The sequence below is a fragment of the Podarcis liolepis genome (genome assembly GCF_965112155.1).
Source record: "Podarcis liolepis genome assembly, chromosome: 3".
Classification (NCBI taxonomy): Eukaryota; Metazoa; Chordata; class Lepidosauria; order Squamata; family Lacertidae; genus Podarcis; species Podarcis liolepis.
In genome coordinates, this window is record NC_139557.1 from 23,426,068 (window position 1) to 23,445,268 (window position 19,201).

The 19,201-nt window shown below is 41.4% G+C and overlaps 1 protein-coding gene and 1 long non-coding RNA gene across 3 annotated transcripts in view; both read left to right on the forward strand.

Annotated features, from left to right (window-relative positions):
• The window catches only part of KLHL29 (kelch like family member 29), a 424,682-nt gene that overhangs the window by 249,207 nt on the left and 156,274 nt on the right, over positions 1-19,201 (forward strand). The window lies entirely within an intron of this gene.
• Positions 3,152-6,586, forward strand: LOC310703451. Its single transcript, XR_014524135.1, has 2 exons — positions 3,152-3,471; positions 5,308-6,586. It is a non-coding gene; the product is annotated as an uncharacterized lncRNA (long non-coding RNA).

Here is a 19,201-nt window from a genome sequence, read left to right on the forward strand (position 1 = left end):
AGCAGTGGGCGTATACATTGTGTCGCATGCTGAGACATATGCATGCCCACCTGTGTTTCTGTATAAACCAGATTTAATTATTCCACGGTCCACTCTTGAGGCAGCTTGGTTTCCTCTTCCTCTGTACTTGTGTTGTATTATCCATTCTCCCCTTGGTGAAGAGCCATTCACTACATAAACAAGATTACATTTCAAGTTGTGTCTGTGAACTGCTCCATGTGTAGAAAAGGTAAGTTAAGAGAGATTTGATAAAACTTGGTTGATGGATAATTATATGAAATTCATCAGATGCATTACTGGGAAATTAGAAGTTGTTGACTGCAGGCCTTTCCTTTCTGATACATAATTGGTCTTGGGAGGATGCATATTTTTAGTTTTGTAAAAATAGATGATATTGTTCCTCTCCAGTAATTATTTGGATGCATATTTTGCCCTTGGAAAGGAAAAAGAAAAAGATTTCAACTGCTGCTGTTTTTCTAAATAAAGTGAATATGGAAGTACTAGCAGATACATCAGCAGTGATCATAATGCTAGCATCTTGATTTCTTGCTTCCATATATAAACACTAAACTGAAATTCTATTTTTGTTACTCCTTGCTCTCATCATAGTGGGACATATTTTTACAGTACTAAGCTCTGCAGTTGCACAACCCTTATCAACGTCAATAGAACTTTATTTTTATGTTACAGTTTTATAAACCGCTTCGCAGCCCAAGTTATCAGAGTGGTGTCCAATAAGATAAAATGAGGTAAAATACAAAATATATCGATTTTTTTAAAAAAAGATTGCTACTATTATACAATTAGTATTCCATAAAGCGACTGAGCCACGCTTCAGGGAAAGACTTCTCAAACAAAAATGTCTTCAGTACCCACTAATAAATAATAATAAAATATCACTGTATTAGCATGTTGCTAAGGATGATGGCATTTCCACACAAACATAGCAGCATAGGAGAGATTTATACATTTTATAAAAGCATAACCGAACTCTGCAACACTCGACAAAAGGCTATTTAGTTTTTGGTACAGAATCATTATTTTACTTTCCTCTATAGGCTGTCTTTTTGACATACCATGGATCTCAAGAAGAAGTGAACTCTTAGCATTATCCATCAAAGGTTTCTTTAATTCACTTTCACAATGATGAAGTGGCACAGAAGATGCCTCTTGACTTTAAGGATTAAGACAGTTCTGCGTTTCATCAAAACCAGGAAATCATTTAACCATTCCCCCCCCCCCCAGTCCAAGCACTTGGAATTAAAGAGCAGGAACTGGTGGGGAGCAGAATCCGAGGTCAATTAATATAAAAGAAGGCTTTTCAGTGTATTTTAATTTCTAACAAATCTTGTTAATTTGTGAGGAAACCAACCTCTCTCTTTTGATATTCTTCAAGAAATTTCTAAGAAAGGGGTGTCATTTGCTGCCTGTTAACAATATGCAGACCTGAGGCATAACCTCATGCAGCAACTGTATCTTTTTGTGTATTAAGAGCTTTGCTTAAACTGTGGAACTCATGCCCACTGGGATAAATGTCACAGTGTTAGAACAAATGGCCTCTCTAACAGGTAATATATAAATAAAGATAATAATTCTACTTCAGGAACAAGCTACCTAGTGTACCTCTAATTGCTTTGTTCTGGGATGTATATACATTATGTGTCGATTCAGTGTAGCGTTAGGGTTATAATTCCGCCAATCTCTCCCTCCCCCTTCTGTCCCCATGCACTATTCTAGGGGTATTCCCCACCTTTCATGGTGAATTCTGGGGAGGTAGGAGATAAGTAGATGAAGGAGAAATGGGGTAAGCCCCGTTGTTCTAGTCGGAGTCCTTTCTGGCCCATTATCCAGGTGGTGAATTTCCAGTGTCATTTGGATAGCATCTGTGGAAATGGACACTAGGTTTGAGCCCGTATGACAACCCTTCTGTTGTTAGAGCACTGGAAATTATTGAACTAAATATTCATTTCACCATAGTGGGGGGAAGATGGTGGCCGTCTGAATGTTCATTGGCGCACTTGGGTAATTTCCTCTCAGTGCAGAGACCAGATTTGTAGAGTAGATTTTCCTCAGGACCAAAACAGGAAGAAAGGGTTAAAATGTGAGAAAGAGGACTCACAGTACTCTCCTATTCTACATCCCTAAACTGGTTTGGGCATTCAGGACTCAAAGCTCAAGATGAATTCACTTTCCTAGGCATATCACAATGGGTATCCTGTGAAGAGAGTGCTTGAATACTGTAGCCAGAATAGCACCCTCTGGATATTATAAGACAATTCTCATCATCTCATTGAAAGAGGTGGGTTTGCTTAGTGTGGAGAAGGGATGTTTAAAAGGGAAACATCAAATACCACATACTAATAATACTATAGAAGAAACATCAGCATGCTGAAGGGATTTGTACCTTGGCTGTCCTTTGAAAGATGGGCCCTGGGAGGCAGGAAGGGGAGGAAGACAATGCAAGATGCTACCCTCTCCAGAGGGCATGCTTAATGCTCCCATGGTGAGTTATCAAGTGACTCTTGTGTCACTAGCCTAAAAAGAATACCCTTTTCTAAGGCATGATATCTTATTAATTTTTATTTTCCTATAGTGTAAGCAGAATCCACAGTCACTTCCATTCACTGTTACAAAACAATGGGTGGAGTCATAAAGATGCCCAAAAGCATTTAAATCATTCCTGATCTTAATTTTTTAAATGTTCCCTAAGACTGTCATGGAACATTACCAGCACAGAATGCAGATTCTGATGAAAAAGTCTACTTACCTCTCTATCCACTTTCTCTCTCAGTCGCTGAATGATCAAACCAAAGGAGATTGCTATGCCTCTAGAGCCCTAGCGACTAAGGAGCCAGCAGAGGGAGGTGTCACAATGAAGGACATGTCACAAGGACCTCCGCAACCTAGCAACCACCAGCACTGAACTGACACTACTCTCAACTGCCACTACTCTCAACTGACACTACTAAGTTGCTAAGTTTTAATCCACATTCAGCTTTTTACAAATATATAAAATATAATATATTTTATACAAATATATAAAATATAATATATTATATATATATAATATATAAAATATAAAATGAAATTTATTCCTTTATACTCAAGCTTCCGTTGTTCCTGCACTTACTGAGCATTAGCTATCTAATCTACTATCTGCCTCTTTGGTCCTATATTGCTAAACCAGAAATCACCCCTTGGATATTTATTCATTTTATTACCCTCCTTCACCAACAGGTCCCAGGGCAGGTTACAACCATCTAAAATTATTATAGTTGTTGTTATTAATTAAATTTGTATACCGCCCTATACCCACAGGTTTCAGGGCAGTTCATAGGATAAGATCACAATATCAAAATACAAAATACATAATAAAAACAAAAACTACCCAATAACCCCCCCAACACAAAAGGGCATTGGGTGTCAACAGGGCGAGTCTTGAAAATACAACTCCCTGGTGTCAAAGGCCAGGTAACAGACCCTCCAAGTGCCCCCATTTTCCAGGGACAGTCCCAGATTTAGAGAAGCTGTCCCAGTTTCTAATGTGATCCTGGAATGTCCTGCTTTTCCTTAGGACCTCCCTATTTTAAATGTTCCCTAAGACTGTCAGGGAGCAATACCAGCACAGAAGGTAGATGCTGATGAGAAAGTCTACTTACATCTCCATCCACTTTCTCTCTTGCTCGCTGAATGATCAAACCAAAGGAGATGGCTATGCCTCTAGAGCCCTAGTGACCAAGGAGCGAGCAGAGGGAGGTGTCACAATGAAGGGCGTGTCACAAGGATCTCCACAACCTAGCAACCACCAGCACTCAACTGACACTACTCTCAACTGGCACTACATACTAAGTTGCTACGTTTTACTCCACATTCAGCTTTTGACAAATATGTAAAATGAAACGGGCAACTCTACCACCACAAACACACACCTCTTGCTTGTAAGGTCTTCATCTTCCAAGTAGACTCAGACCAGACAGCCCTCCAAATAGAGGACTATTCTCTGTAAAGTAGAACACTAGGTGCCCTACAGTGAGAGCCAGGTGTTATTTCTGTCAGGGAAGGAAGGAGCAAGTTTCCTGCAGCTGGTCTTTCTCTGGCCAATGCTATAAATCCCCCGAGAGAATTTATGCCTCACCAACCTCAGGTCTGCCCTCGGGCAACTCACACCTGCCTGCCTTCTTACTGCCAGCTTCCTTCTCAGTCTTTATGTTGCCCTTTATAACTCAACAGGAAGGAGGATGGGGACAAAATAGTTGGCTCTGCCTGGCTCTAGTCACAGCTACTGTTGATCTCCCTGCCTTCCACTTTGCCAGTTTCCATGGGCAAAAGCCACCCCTGAGCAGAACCATGAAGGATAAAATCATTTTACATATTCCGGGACATCACAGGGGTGACCAAAGCTGAGGTAGGAACCAGTTAGTTCCAGGCACATGTAATGGCAGCCCAGCTTGGAAATGAGTCAAATTGTGATCTTCTGAGTAGATATGTTTAGGATCAGGTTGTAAGGGGACAAGTGGAAACACTACACAAGGACAGTTGAGAAAAGAAGAATGATAAAGTTTGGCATGGCATAAGTAAGGAGGAAGTTGAAAGAGGTCAGGCTTAAAGGCTGGCTGATGCAAACAAGCATGGGGGAAGGAGTTGCTGTATTTAATCCTGAGGCACAGTTAAAAGCTCCTTAATGTGCTCAAATTGGCATGGAGTGAGAAAAATGGGGCATAGATCATCTCCGTCCAGGAATAAAATAGGAGCTGATTCCTGAAATTGCAGGTCATACAGCAAGGTTGTTTTAAAATGAATGGATTAACTGCAAGTAGATTTCAAAGACAGGCAGATATAGTGCGGCCTAAGAAAAGGAAGAAAAACGAACCCGGTAACTGCAAATATATTATTAACTTCAGAAAAAATCATGTAAGAGCTTAGAGGAACAAATATTGAATGGGAAAAGGGCATGGAAAAAGACTGCAAATGGGAGATAATAGATGATAGCAAATGAAGATTGTTCCAGACTAATCTGATGTGATTAGAAATAATTGTGCAACATAAATTTCATAACACGCCCCCCCCCCCCCGAATTTCCTAAAATCTTACTGGTGAAGATACTTTACATCGCCAGTTGAGTCACATGAAAAGGGTTTGCAGATAATTGTCCATGTGGAAACCCAGATAAAAAAACCATTTCTGCACAGTAGCGTTAGAAACCTGAGTGGTCTTTATCCAACAGGTGCCAATCTAGGTTTAAACGTTACAGCCTTTTCATGAAACATGATCACACAAACATTTTTTTCCCTGGCTTCCACATTTCAGACTGGGTGGATTAAAACTTTTGGGCCAGCCCTTGGGAGATTTACTGCTTTAGGGCAATGCTTTTCTGACTAATCTCGTGACCGGCTCCAGGTTTGAGAAGGCCCATTGGAAAGTTCCCTCTGTCTAGACCGGTCCTACTTTGCAGCAGGGTGAAGCTTCAGGTGGCATTTTAAGTTGGGGTAGATGATAATTGATCTCTGAGCACTGCAACTGGACTTCTTAAAAGTGTTGGCTCTAGTAGCTGGGGTGCCATTTGGACTTTTGATTCCAGCATCAAAATGCCTTTGTCCATGTGAGGGCTTGTCTTGCAATGCATCAGTGAGATTCTTTTTTCTTACATTTTACATTGGTCCAGTTCATTGTGGGGAGAACCACAGTGATGGCTTTTCTCATTAGAACGTGTTCTTCATAATAGTCTCTGGGATAATTTGGAGGTGTTCTTTCCCTTTGATTCAGAAATTAGAAGCACTAATGAATGGCCAGCATGGAAGGCACTAATGAATGACTAGCAATGTTTCTATAAACATTTGGAGGTACTTTAAAAGATTTCCTTGGTCCTAATGTTCATTGAAGTCATTTGCTTTAATGACTATAGGAGAAGCAGAGAGCCGCTTGCACAAGGATCAGATTTCAATACAAGGCGTGCACTGTTAGCAGTTCTCCTCAATTAGAAAGATATCCCTGTTTTGAGCATATGGGTCTCATGTTTTTAAAATGCATGGCTCTGCTGAACTCAAGACCATCCTGGAGATTTTGTGTGTGTATGATTATGCAGTTTGAGAAATTCTGAACTTTGAAATGTGTAATTTCTGTTCCACTGCCAAGTTAATTCTTGCCCGTGTGGCAGATTGATTTAGTAAGCTGTTTACATCACTGGAGTGAATGATCTTTTTAAAAGTCAATTTTGTTCTCATTTGGGTTTTACTGGTTTTTGGACCAACTCCCAAGGGTTATGAGAAGCCATTAATGGAAAAGAATTAGTGAAGAGACAGTTCTTCCCACTCACTGAAAGAACAAAATTGAGGAGAGCCAGGGAACCAAACTCACATGAATGTAATTCCCAATTTCAATCTTCTTTGTATTATGGGTCATTACCTGTTAATTGACTAAATAGCAGTTCTCTATGAATGAAAAGTTTTGTTTAGCTTTTATAATGAAGACAGATGATATAATTAGTATCATTTCTGTTTTGGAAATAATGAAAGCATTGCATCTGTGAGATGCTGCTTCCAGCCTCCATAATATGAAAAAATAACTCTTCCCTTAAAAAAAACAAAAACTAGCCACATGCATATTGTATGTGTTTAATTAAAGTAAGAATAGCCTGAAAGTGGTAATGACAGATTCTTAGTAGTTTCTTCATTTCCCTTTCTCTCAAGCAGTCATTTTCAAAATTCTGCCTTCAGGGAACAAGTCGTCGTGGAGGCTGAGGAACATCTCTGAACACCTACTGTGGAATCTTGCATGTTGTAGAAGGCTTTGGTATATGTTGTGGGTCTCTGCACCCCATGTGAACAGAGTATACAACCATTCTCCTGTGCACAGGGCCTGCCTGAGGCATTTTGGCACCCGAGGCAACTTTAAAAATTGTGCCCCGAGAACCGTAGATTGTTAAGGGTCCTACACACCCAGACCAACAGAAGGAAGAGTTGTGCCTGCTTCTTAGAGCAAAGCCTTTGGCATAAACTGCATTGCTGCTGTATATAGTGCTTCTCTCACTCGATATACAGTTCAAAACAATATGCAGTGCTAGGGGCCCTCACCTTAGTTTTCTGCATTTTGCACAACAATGGCAGCCTGCACAGAGAGGGGTTTCCCCTCTTCGTGTAGGCTACAGCTGATGTGCAAAACACAGAATACAAAGGTGGGGTTTGGGGTTTGTGTGGAGGAACCGGCACAGCAAGCCTTGAATGCTCCTCATCTGGGCGAGAGCAAACACTGCACATGGAAGTAATTCAATTGAAATGCAGGAGGTTTATTTACAAATGAGGGGAAATCAGGAGCAGGAGAGAAGGGGGAAGCAGAAGACCAAACCAAGGCAATAAATGAAAGCGAAGTGTGTGCCGTTGGTGCACACACTTACTTGTAAGTGAACCTCTTTGCTTAAACACACACAAGGATGGAAGTGATAAGTGCAAATTGTGTTTGATGATTGCAAAACCAGGAAGCAATGCTGGGCAGGGGTGGCTGCCTTTTGCTAGGACTCTAAGCTGAAAGGGCGACACCTGAAAGGTTCTGATTGCTGGTCTCTCTCCGCAATGGGGATGGGGATGTGGGGGCAGGAAGCAACACTGTGCTTGCTTGTCAGAAATGGACATCAGCTGCAGAAGAAGCAGCAGCAGCTGATCTGCTGCCCCTGTGGATTCTGCTGCTCGAGGAGGTTGCTTCATCTTGGGTCATGGGGAGGTGCGCTTTGTCTGTGCATTGCAGGGAAAGATCAGTAGTGGTGGGTAAGCTGTCAAGTCCCTGCTCTCTGGACTAAAGCATGACTATTGCCTAAAAGAATGGAAGCCATCTTGTTGGACTCTTAATTGTTTTTATATGTCACTCCTTATGGCCTCTGATATGGTTTATAATGAAGAGGATCAAAGTACAATAAAACCAAGTTCAGAAATCTATATTTATGGACTTCAGAACCAAGAGGCCTAATAATATAAACTTTTTAAAATGTTGTTAAATGATTTAAGGGTGTGCCTCCCCCCCCATGCCTTTGGAGGGGTTTAATCTAGATGAGACCAGCTGTGAACTGATGAATGTCTACTTCCTACATTGTTCATTATGGGCGCATTTTAATAATGGTTTTTAAATTGTTATTGGCATCTTACTGTTGTCCAGACTGTAAACTACCCTCAGATCAAAGCTGAGGAAGAACCGTTTAGATATTGAAAGAATAAATGAAACGTTTGAAAATAAAATGGAGGGGCGCAAACATTTGAAAGCAAACTGGAAGCTGGGTGAAATAAAATGGGTTTGACAGCCTACAGTTTGACAGCCGAGGGAACCAACTGAAGCATTCTAAGGGCAAGTTCTACAATCTCCTTCTGGAATACAGTAGGCCCTGTGTTTTCTAACAAACAGAATAGCGATGTAGTAGGTATCGGGAGTAGGCAGTATGTGGGCATGGTATTGCATTATAACTTTTTTACAATGCGCTTAAAGACATTTTGAGAAAAAGAATTGTTTTATTCAGCTGCTGCTATAACACATTTCTCACCAAAATTGGGAGCTGTTGATGTGAGATGTTCTAATTTAAAACAAACAGAATTTCTTTACTTTGGAAAGTAGCTGTTGCAACAGACCCAGACTTTCCTCCTCTAATTGCAGAATAACTTTGGATGCTTATAAAAACGTTGGGAAATATAATACAGTTAATGAGGCTCTTCTTATAACAAAATGAAGATCATCAAGGAAAGAAATTATATATTATAGGTTAATGAGCACCAATAATACATGTTTATCCATATGTATTCTGGAATTCTACATTTTTTTTGCAAATATTTATTTATCTGCAGGTGGGGAAGAACATGAATATCTCATGTCTAAGTTTGTCAAATCCAGGGGGAAATTATTTTGCTTTTTGCCTTCAGCTCCTAGCAACTTAGGAAAAGATTAATGTTACAGGCGGAAACATTATGGAACACCTAAATTAGATGCTGCCTTCTTAATGGTTGCAGTCTTGTGTAATGAAGCTCCACTTAAACCCTGTAGAGACTTGTGTGCACGTAAGTGCACAAAGGATTATGGTTACTGTTTTGAATTTAGTATTTTTCTGTGACAGCATATGCCTTATCTGATGGGTCAAGCCCTACCTGCGTTGGTTGTTTCTTTTTAGTTTTTAGTGTGTGATAATTCTGATTGAGGTGAGCAGTTTATACCATGTTAATGAGTTATTAACGTCTCCCGATGGATGAACTTCAGGTGGCAACCGTCACTCAGAGGAGATAAAAACACGCAGATTATTTCATGGTGGTGTCAGCCGTACGTTGCTATGCCTTTTCCCACCCACCCTCTCCTGAAGTGACTTTTCTTTTTTTCCTTTTTTCCTTTTTTTAAATAACTTTTTATTCAAAATTAAAACAAAACATATTATCCAGAAACATATCATCCTTATTCCCCCCATTTTTCCTCCCTCCCCCCACAGAACCCACCCACCCCCCGACTTCCCTCAGTTCCAGTCTTTGATTTCTCTAAAAATGCTGTTTTCTGCATGTTACACAGTTGTATAGATCCTCAAACTATTTAGCTGATTGTTATCAATAAAAAGTTTGTGAATGTTTATTCAAAACCAGCCAAGGAGTCCAGTTCGCTTTGTTGTGTCTTCAAATCCTTTTAAAGGGTCCCCATTCATCTTTAAAGTCACAGTTATCCTTGTCCCGTAGCTTGTATGTCAGTTTTGGCAGTTCTGCATAATCCATCAATTTTTCTTGCCATGATTATTTAGTTGGGGTTTCTTCAGTCTTCCGTCCTTATGCTATTAAAACTCTCGCAGGCCTTGTCACATACATGAAGTTGTTTTTCAGCTTTTTTGGCAGATCTTTCCCTACAATCCCTAATAAAAATGCTTCAGGTTTTTTAACAAATGTTAAATGGAACATTTTCTTTAATTCGTTGTATATCTGAAGTGACTTTTCTAGCAGAAAATGGGCCATTTATTTGCCCACTCTTGCATGCCTTTTGAATGTAAGATACCTTTTAGCCCTGATAGCCTAGCATAATAGAAAATGTATTGTAAGCACCTCAAACAAAATGGGTGACATTTTTTTAAAAAGTTCACGAAGAATTAAAGCTGTTACGATGCAGTCATCATTGATGATAGTGATCATTCTGAAACAAATCTGCCTTAGATTTCTAGCTAGTGACTTTCTGTGATCTTGGCCAGGTACTTAAAAGGGGGGTTAAGTGAATCCCATTTAACTTAGTGAAGTGAGCACCCTGTGCAAAATGGCAAGACCAGTATGCGCCGTGTACTCTCCCAGTCAGTAGCACCGTATCCAGGCACCACTTCTCAGCCAGCAAAGCACCCTTCACAGAATGAGAGAACATTGCAGAGGCCCCTGGGAGAATAATCTCACTTGGACCTCCAGGAGAAAAGTTGGGCAGGAGGCTTAGGGAAGTAGTAGCAGCAGATGAGGTGGATGTTCTGGCCAGGGAAAGGCAGTGCTGCTCTCAGGCTTCTTCCCTAGTAAGCTGGCATGACTTTAAATGTGAAGCTCACCACTACTCGCCTCTCAGTTAGTGTGACAGGGTGCTTCAGCCTGGGGAACCTCCAGCTACTGTGCATGGGAGAAAGCAGTGGCGTAATGGCCAGGAGAGTTCAGCCCCTGAGCAAGTTAGCCATGTAATATCCAGCTCACAGACTATAAAGGCTGGGTATTCTTAACTGTTGTTGTGTGTGTGTTTTGTAGTAGTTAAATGGGGGATTCTACCTTCCTTAACTGAGGCTAACGTCACCTGAAGAGTTAGGTTTGTAGTTTGGGAGTGCTCCTGGACCTAGCTTTCAGAATATCAGGTAGCGCCTCTGTCTTGGAGCATCTCCACACACCTTTGAATGATGTGCCAACTGCACCTATTCCTGTACTAGCCAGTTTTAATTTGGATGGTTGGACGGTTTTAATTTGGATGGTGAATTACATGCTGCCTTTGAAGAATTGTGTAAAATGTACTATTTAATACGGCCTCAGTCACCTGTGGTGGTGTTCTGCTGTTCTACAGAAATGTATTCCAGCCCCCTTTTGCCTTCTGAAAAGCCACTACCAGGCCCTCTAAGTGTCCCTGTTTTCCAGGGACAGTCCCGGAATTTCAGAAGCTGTCCTGGTTTCTGATTTGATCCTAGAATGTCCTTCTTTTCCTTAGGATGTCCCTATTTTAATCAGATAAATGTTGGAGGGTATGGAGTTATGTGACCCCCGAGTCAAGAAGCAACCTCTAGAATACATCTGAAGGCAGCCCAGTATAGGGAAGTTTTTAAATGCTTAATGTTTTATTATGTTCTTATATATGTTGGAAGCTGCCCAGAGTGGCTAGGGAACCCAGTCAGATGGGCGGGGTATAAATAATAAAATTATTATTATTATTATTATTATTATTATTATTATTATTATTATTATTATTGAATAGGGTGTCCCTATTTTCATTGGGACATGGGTGGCACTGTGGGTTAAATCACAGAGCCAAGGACTTGCCGATCAGAAGCTTGGCGGTTCGAATCCCCGCAATGGGGTGAGCTCCCGTTGCTCGGTCCCTGCTCCTGCCAACCTAGCAGTTCGAAAGCACATCAAAGTGCAAGTAGATAAATAGGTACCACTCTGGCGGGAAGGTAAACGGCGTTTCTGTGTTCTGCTCTGGTTCGCCAGAAGCGGCTTAGTCATGCTGGCCACATGACCCGGAAGCTGTACACTGGCTCCCTTGGCCAATAAAGCGAGATGAATGACTGGACCTAATGGTCAGGGACCTAATGGTCATTTTCATTGGAGACATGTTGGAGGCTATGCACTACACAGTGTTGGGAAGCCTTCCAGAGCAGCATGCGTGATCTGCGAGCCCTCTCCAAGAAGCATGTCCTTTTTATCTTGTAACAGAGAAGCAAGAGCAGGTGGCACAGACATTTGTGAATTAAGTGGCCCGTCCGTTTTGAGAAGAGCAGTGACCTGCCTTTCTATACAATGACAGGATTCGGACATGATGATGATAGGAGTGGTTATGTGTGCATGTACACATCTGCCATTTCTCCTTCAAAAGAGACATCATTCAAGGGTCTTGACAATAATCTTTTAACTGAAAGCTTGTCAAGGCTAGACGGGGGAGAGTGGTGGAGGTCTGAAACTTTACTTGAGAAGGAGCTTTGGAGATCTTTTTCCACACTCCTCCAATCAACCCCCTACCCCAATCCTATGATCAAGAGGGCATTTAGCTGACACCCATTGTACATTTCGGAGTCCCACTAATTTCAGCTTTCCTCAGTGGGAAATGACACACCATAGCACTGCTACTTCAAAACTGTCACTAATGGATGTATTAAGGGCCCTGAAGTGCATGCTAATGAAGCCATTATCTTGTCCAATAATTCGTGGATTAGAGCTGTCCTCGGCAGATGCGGAACAGCATAGGATTTCAGTGACATCTTTTATCATTTATTCTCACATTACCACTTTAAAGTATCAAAGGAAATCCAAGACACAAACCTAGGTTAGATGGAGCAGTAAAAGACGCACATCAGATCGCAACAGCTGAGAAATGCAGCCCTTGCAGTTTGCTTAAAGTACATGGTTGTGTTTGTAAAACAGCTCTGGATTTAGAAAGGGGTTGGAAGTGTAGAAAGCTTAAGTAAGTAAGTGACACGTTTTTCAAGGCTGAAAATTAGAGCCGCCTGTTGACTGAATTTAGAAGAGTACCCATCTGACTATTTTTATTTAAAGGCATGCTTTGATGCATCATGGCTTAGAACAAAATACTTGGGCAGAAGACAGGAATGTCACACAGGAGCAGAATCTCTTCTGGAAAATGTAATTATCTGGCCGAATTTTACTGTAGTAGAATCCTGTTAAAAGCGTCTGTTCTTCGTACAACTTTAGTTAGAGACAGTCTTCTAAGTTATTCTATTCATTCATTTCATCTGTCCATTGCCCAAGAACAGTAGTTCTCTGAGCAATACTGAAAATCAAACTGATTAAGAACCACAATTCCAAGAAAACAAATACCGATAAAGTAACAGATAAAACTATGAAAACAGTCTAGTTTTTTATTATTTATTAAGTTTGTATACCACCCTTCTTCTGAAGAGCACAGGGAGGTTCACAATGCAGTGGTACCTCGGGTTAAATACTTAATTCCTTCCGGAGGTCCATTCTTAACCTGAAGCACCACTTTAGCTAATGGGACCTCCTGCTGCTGCCACACCGCTGGAGCACGATTTCTGTTCTCATCCTGAAGCAAAGTTCTGGGTTAGCAGAGTTTGTAACCTGAAGCGTATGTAACCCAAGGTACCACTGTATAGCCATTCCAAAGCAAATATCTAGAGAGTAAATCATCACAGAAACAGTTTTGATTGCAACAGAAAGCCAAAGAGATAAATTCCACAAAACTAAAACAGCCATAGTATAAATGCCCAGATTAATTAAATAAAAATAGAAAGATAGATAGATAGATAGATAGATAGATAGATAGATAGATAGATAGATAAGATAGATAGAAGACCTCTGAAACAATAGGTCTCTGCCTGGTGCTGGAAAGACATTAAGGTAGACACCAGGTGAGGCTGTCCTGACGACGGAATTTTCACAGCCAGGGGGCCATTACTGAAAAGGCTATTTCTCATGTGATCACCCTCCATACCTCGGTTTGAGGTGGTACTCAGAAAAGAACCTTGTGACATTCTCACTTATTCAGGAATTTTTTATTGTTTTGCAGTTCTCGGATCGAAATCTTATTTGCTCAGGAATTATGTAACATTACCCAAAGGTTCTATCCAATGTTAATCCTTTGCAGAGTAGATCCAGTGACATTAATGGACCTCAGTCATGTCCATTAATTTCATTGAGTCTCTCCTGAGTACAACTAATTAAATATGGGGGGGAAACCCACATTAGGCTCTTGTAAACAAATTCTAAAGAACCACTTTAGGAAATGCCTTGGATTTTGCCTTGAGCACATTTAGAACAAGCAGTTCTAAGGAATTTCAGCAGTAAATGAGATTGAGTTGTCTTGATTTTGTATTTAAAAAAATCCTAAATGTGACCTTTCTTTTTAACGCTTAAATGAGTACCGTAAATTTCGCTCCAAAACACGCACTTTTTTGCTCCGAGAAAGTAAGGGAAAATGCCTGTGCGTGTTAAGGAGCGAATGCACGGATCAGAGCCATGGCTGCCGTCAGTCAGGCAAAGCGGGAGCCACTTACACGCTCTACGAGGCTCTCACTTTGCTTTCTTTAAAGCGACCTGGAGCCAGGAAGGAGGGAGGGAAGGAGAGCCATAGCAGCAAAGCCGGCTGCCGCTTACACGGGAGGAGGGACAGACGCTAGCAAAGGTCTGCGCGCTCTCTAAACAGAGCAATGAGGCTGCAGAGAGACGGCAGGAAAGATAAAATTTAAGCAACCAGCAGCAAAATAAAACCAACCTCGAGCGCAGTGAAAACCAGGAAGTAAAAAAAAAGGCTGGGGAGGGCTTGAGGGAGAGGGGAAAACTTCGCAAATCCCCGCGTCTCAGCTGATCGGCTGGGCTGGAGCAGCTTGTTTTCAGGCAGGATAGATTTGAGCATTGTCTGGGTCCTAGTGCCCCTATCGCTTTTTTGTGCTCCATTCTATTGCTGCAGTTGGCTGCTTATCCTTCAGGCTGCAAGGAGGAGCACTTTTACACAGCTGCAATCCAAGTCCTCCTCACTTGCTCAAATCTATTCCGCCTCAAAACAAGGAGCGGAAGGAAAAGGCTGCAAACTGTTAAATGGGAAAAAAAACCCAGGCACAGGGCAAATACCTTAAGTATACCTTTAAAGCAACAGTGCTCTTTCCCTCCCTCCTCCCCGCAGAAAAGCTCCTTGTCCCTTGAGTTCTTTTCCTTCCCTCCCCACTTAAAACGTGGTTACAAAGCACGGATCCACATGGATCCTCAGGATTTTTGCATTGGGCTACCCCAAACTCACTGTCAGATCACATGTCTGTGGCCACAGCATGAACCAGAAAAATCATACATCCACTGTTTCATTTAGAATATTTTTTCTCGTTTTCCTCCTCTAAAAACTACGTGGGTGTTATGGTCAGATGCGTGTTATAGAGCGAAAAATACGGTACTTGGGATTTCCCTCCTTAAATCAAGCCTTCTATTCTGCAAGTTTTACCTAGTGTTTGGGACTGGGAAAAGTTAAAGCCAGCAAGATTAACCAATGTTTTGAAAGGGAGTCTTATTTATGTTCTGAGTATAAACGTATTTTTCTGCAGTAATTGTCTGTATAGACCACCTTTTTTCTGATGTATTCCCAGGAAAGTTTGGAGGTGGTTGTTGCATCATATGTTAGAAATGCAGAGAGGGGGATATGGAATGATCCACGTCTCTAGCAAATTAATGTGGAAAGGCGGGATAAAATCATATCAGTAAAACTTCTGTCTTTGCTGAGTGTTTGCTTACATTATTCTTCTGCTGCACTAAACAATGGCACACTGAAGAGTCACTGGTGGGTGCCTGGGCAGGTGTGCTCCCGCTTCCATTCCCAACCTACAATGACATCTGGCTGCTGTGCTCTGGTTTCACCCCACCAGTTTCCTTTCACGCAGGGCCAAGGCTGTTCATGCTGTCTTTGCCTGTCATGCTAGTTATGATGATGATACCATGCAGTTTTAATTAATTCCAAAGCTGTTCAAGCTTGGAATCAATTAGACAGAAAGGGAGGCAAGAAACAGGACTGGACAGCGGAGGAAAGAGGTTTGCATATCTAGGCTAATCCAAGGTTTTTGCTGCCCCCAGGCAAAAATTTTTTTTTAATGGATTCTTTGTCCCTGAGTACCATCACTCCACCAGCCCAGCGTCCTGTGTTTTGCATCTAGGCACTGTTATGAGTGTGACTTCCATGTCCCGGGTTTCAAAGGCGAGAGATTGATAGACAGATATTCCACTGTTGGCCTTACTGTCCTCGAATGCAGGTGTGCTTCGTAACTGTTCTGGATGTCTGTTCATTTTTATATCCTCATCAGTTCATGAGTCAGCAAGGCCTAAGCATTTTAATATATTGATAGTGGCACATCACAACCCCCTCTATAGATGCTTGTCTTACAGATCATTTATGTTTGGCTAATCTTCCCACAGAAGAAATTGGAGCTTTATTCATTCTCCTACAGAAGTCCTTATCAAATATGTAAACAGAGCTAAATCTAAACATTGGCTATTAGTGTGCTTTTTTAACAGTTCCAAGGGAAGCCCTCTTACCAAGTTGCTGTTTGTTGACCAGAGGAAATTCAAAATTCATCGCACAAAAAATCAAACATGACTTTTGGTAATATTTGTGGGCCTTCAAGATGAAAAATTCATGAAGCCAAAGCTGGATTCTATGTGCCTCCGCTTTAAAACATTCTGCTTCAAAAAAACATGCATAAAAGAAGGAAGGTTCAGTTCATCCTTTCCACCATCCTTCTGAGTTTCTCTAATTTAGGAATAATGTTGGGAAGGTTGTGGCGTTGTTCAAAAGCCAGTGGAAATGTACCTCACAAAGAGTGATTGTGGGATATTTTATAGCATATGGGTCAATCTAAGGCTCTTGTTAGTGATGTTACAGTGGCTTCTGTCAGGGACAATTGCATTTTCCTTATACATTTTGTCACGGTATGAGGTTTTAAGTATCTCTGCTACAAATTTTAGAATGTTGTGTGCATGTTTGTCTCTGCCAAGAGCTGACAGCATATACCAGGGATTCTGATATTTACAAGATGTGAATAAATATTCTGATGGCAATCCCTGAAAGACCATAGAATTAGTGACTTCTTTTTCAACTGACTATATTGTCATCTAAATTCTATGGTTTGCAAACATTCAGGTGGGAACGCTGCTCACACAGAAATTATTATGTTACATTTTTACCCCGCCCTTACTCTTAAGGAGTTCAGGGATGCATATATGGTCACCATAACATAGCACTTTGTCTACATAATGCCGACCTTGGGATCTCAAAATTCAGCGGCATCCCGTGTGATGCCAAAATTTGGTCTCCCTGCCTCTCATTTCCCATTATACATTGTAGCTGTGGTGCCCCCAAGGCTCTATTGATGTTTCGCAACCTTAACCTGTTGCAGGATCTTAGCCAGAGCCTGTTGAATATAGCAGAGCATACACAGACTTCCAGAAGCAATCAGTTGCAGGCAGGTAGAATGGAGCAGGAACAAGACGCTGTTACAACTTGGTTACTTATAGGTGTTTATTATTTACAGCAGACTTACAAGTTACTATATACAGGATACAGACACGGATCTTAACTCTCTCACTGAACAAACTCCAGACGACTCTCAGAACACACACTGACCGACCAACTAACCAACAAGGAAGGTCATGAGTCATCATGCCTGTGTGGAGACCTTGACCAATAGCAGAGTTGTATCCAAGGCTCCATATCTCTAGGCAGAAAAACTCCCTCTGCTCAGTCTTCTTCGCCTTTGGCCAGCTCCTTAATTGCTTTGTGGGAAGCTGTATCAAATAGCCCATAGTCAAAAATCCCAATGGGCTCTGTGCCTAGTGCGACCGAACTGGTCGTGCGCCCCTAACTCTGCCTCTGGATGAATGATAGTGACTGTCACAAGTGTGCCAGTGAGCTTCATGGCTGAGCTGAGATTCGAACCTGCTTATCCTATGTTGGGGGACGCGGGTGGCGCTGTGGGTTAAACCACAGAGCCTAGGACTTGCCGATCAGAAGGTCGGCAGTTTGAATCCCCACAACGGGGTGAGCGCTTGTTGCTCAGTCCCTGCTCCTGCCAACCTAGCAGTTCGAAAGCATGTCAAAGTGTAAGTAGATAAATAGGTACCACTCCTTCGGGAAGGTAAACGGCGTTTCCGTACGCTGCTCTGGTTCGCCAGAAGCGGCTTAGTCATGCTGGCCACATGACCCGGAAGCTGTATGCCGGCTCCCTCGGCCAATAAAGTGAGATGAGCAGCGCAACACCAGAGTCGGTCACAACTGGACCTAATGGTCAGGAGTCCCTTTACCTTTATCCTATGTTGAGGCCTAGTACTCTGTGCACTACATCTAACCACACTCACATGAAAGGCACCATGAATTCTGGAGAATCACGTCAGATAATGGAGAATCTATTGTATGGTCTGACATCTTTATCTGACAATAAATATGTACATTCAAAACAAGTTGTAGCAGAACATTTGAAAAACGGGTATGCCACTGTGATCCCAAGTTAACCTTGCTGTATTGTGATCACTTTATTTCCTATATTTCCTATATTTCCTATAATCTAAGCTAGGATTTATAGTTATAGTCCCTGATCCAAAGATCCACTTCATGCGCAGATGGTCAGCACTATCAGTTTTGCCACAGCTGATCACCGGTTCATAGTGGGCTGGAGTCGATCCTCCCTCCCTATGAGTGATCAGCATTTACACAACATTAGGTGCTATGTACTTGGTCCTCAATCAACAGAGGAAACATTGGATTCACGAAGTGGAAATCCATCAATGCATTCAGCTCAATTTCATTTGCAAAGTTCTCTGTCCAAAACGTTACTGACACGAAAGCGGAATATGTTTAGCCAGTAGCTAAATGGCCATTTGTTGTTGTCATTTTTCAGTTCAGTTTCTAACAGCATCACCTCCAGGTCTCATTGTTGTCGTTGATCATAGCAGTACAGTATGTAGCACTCTTTGGTCCGTTATGATCAATTTAATTAGGGAGAATATATTGAAATTGCTTACGCCCAATTAATAAAAACTTGGAGTGATTAGTTAAACGTGCAGCAAGTTGTAGTTTAAACTCTGAACTTCACAACATGGCTTGTGTGTATACATGATAAACTAAATGTTTATTTCGTCTTAACAACATGCTTTCTGAAGAAGGACTCTTGTGCCTCTGAAACTTGCAGTCTAGGATGTTTCTTCATAAATCTCAGAAGTCTTTTAGTTGAATCTTTATTGAAATGCTAAATCTTATTTTGTGTAATATTAAGCTTTCTTATGAATCATTTTCATCTACTGATAGCAACAGAATGTACACTCTGCATCAGGATATTGGTAATATCTTCTGAAGGAAATCACTAACACACATTACTGCTTTCCTTCTTGTAGATAACCTGGTGCTAAACTTCAGACAATAATTAGTTAATAGCATCCTTTTATTGCGCCTATGTCACTTAAAAATGAAATGTGTTCCAGTTGAAAATACGTCACTCTGGAGTCTTAACTAACTAGTATAATACTTC